The 2,020-nt window shown below is 35.1% G+C and overlaps 1 protein-coding gene across 1 annotated transcript in view; it reads left to right on the plus strand.

The window, feature by feature from the left end:
• Window positions 1-2,020, plus strand: part of LOC107680155 (cellular retinoic acid-binding protein 1) — a 13,405-nt gene that overhangs the window by 2,404 nt on the left and 8,981 nt on the right. The window lies entirely within an intron of this gene.

Raw genomic sequence — 2,020 nt, forward strand, 5'->3', positions numbered from 1 at the left:
TAAACAGTAATATTTATAATTACAATATAATATAGCTATATATATTTTATAATAACTATTATAATATAGTTATTATAAAATTTCTTACCATAAGATTTTATGATTTGTTAAACTTCTTAAACTCAGATTTGTCCGATTTTCCGTGTGGATTCATATTTTCAAATAGCGCTGTATATTATATTTAAAAAATTGTATGTAATTATTTTAAATAATAAAATGTAAATATAATTACTTTGTTTTAAACATATATTATCAATATATATAAATTTTTTTACAAATATGAATTAAAACATATATATATATATATATACACACACAAACACACACACATGCACACACACACACACACACACACACACTATTTTAAATATTTTAACATTATATATTAGCCATTTTTTAAATTCTCTTAGCCTTTACGTGGTTATTGACATTGGACTGCCCAATGACTAGCATTACGTAGCGAGTTTTTAAATGCTAATAAAGGCTGGGTAGTTTATTTATTCCCTTATAATTAAAATTAAGTAGCTTGTACCCTTCACGTTTTTTTTTTCTTTTTTTCTTTTTGCTTAAAATTTCATGTTGTGATTTATCTCAAAGCTGGTTGGTTTGGTTCTTTCTTAGCTTTAAATTCTTCATTGAACAATTATTTTTTAATGACTGTGGAGAAAATGAATGGGTAAAAAAAAACATTTCAGAGAATTTTTGCTTAAAACTTCATGTTGTGATTTATCTCAAAGCTGGTTGGTTTGGTTCTTTCTTAGCTTTAAATTCTTCATTGAACAATTATTTTTTAATGACTGTGGAGAAAATGAATGGGTAAAAAAAAACATTTCAGAGAAAAAATCTTGAGCTCAGCAAGCACCTATAACAAAACAAAATGCTGTTAATGGAGACCGCTGTTAATATCCCCGGATATCATGGACTCTGATTTCAGAAGATACACCCACAGACACGTTTATGTAGATTTACATTAGTTCACCTCGCATCCATCAGAACAAATTGGCCACTAATGCGAGTATCAGTTTCCTCAGCATGAGTTTGTCCATCTACTCTAATGTCCCTTCAGATGAATCTTAATCTCTCTGTATCGTCTTAATCTGGTCTTCACATGTTTTGCAGAGGCGCAGTTTTTTGTTGCTTGCCCAAGCAGTCCATTTCCACCCTGTAACCCAATCCTTCCATTCACATTCAACAAAAGCCATCCTACACTATACAATCTAGAACCTCGTCCATAAAACCGAGAAATATATTTTATTTCACTGACCTTAACGATGGCATCTCCCTGAGCAAAATGATGGCGTTATCAAATTGTGAGAAACCTAAGCCTGGTCTCAGACTGCAAAGCTCAGCAGAGAGTGAATTTGAACAACTATGGGACGTTTTTGTACATGAAAACCCAAAAATGAGACAAGGGCAGGATGGTCGCTAGTTGCCACTACTACACTCTTAAAAATAAAGGTTTCAAAATGGGGCTTTTGCTGTGATGCCTCAGAAGAACCATTTTTGGTTTCCCAAAGATCCTTTCATTGAACAGTTCTTAAAGGGGTCATAGGATGCTACATGCACTTTTAAAAGTTGTTTGAACTGAAATGTGTGTTGGCAGTGTGTGTACACAACCACCCTATAATGATAAAAATCCACCCAGTGTTTTCAAATCGAGCCGATCTCAGATGCCTGTCTGTGTGACGTCACACAGACAGGCCCCTCCCACGATAGTTTGATTGACAGTAGCGTTTCAGCACAGACTGGACTGGCGTCTTATCTTAGATCCGCCCTGAGTGACTGTCATCAGTCCACCATTGTTTCACCGCTGGAGCAGATGTAGACAAGAATGACTCCTAAGCGATTGAGGTGTTCTGTTGTTGGATGTAATAATGAACATAGCAGTTGTCATTTACTCCCGACATCTGAGCCGCTGAAGACGCAGTGGATTACATTTGTTTCTGAAGGGAATGCGCCCCCGATCTACATAAATGCGTCTGTGTTCGCGCGAATCATTCATGATCCAGCCTCATCTACA

This window comes from Sinocyclocheilus anshuiensis, unplaced genomic scaffold, assembly GCF_001515605.1.
Source record: "Sinocyclocheilus anshuiensis isolate Anshui unplaced genomic scaffold, SAMN03320099.WGS_v1.1 scaffold376, whole genome shotgun sequence".
Classification (NCBI taxonomy): domain Eukaryota; kingdom Metazoa; phylum Chordata; class Actinopteri; order Cypriniformes; family Cyprinidae; genus Sinocyclocheilus; species Sinocyclocheilus anshuiensis.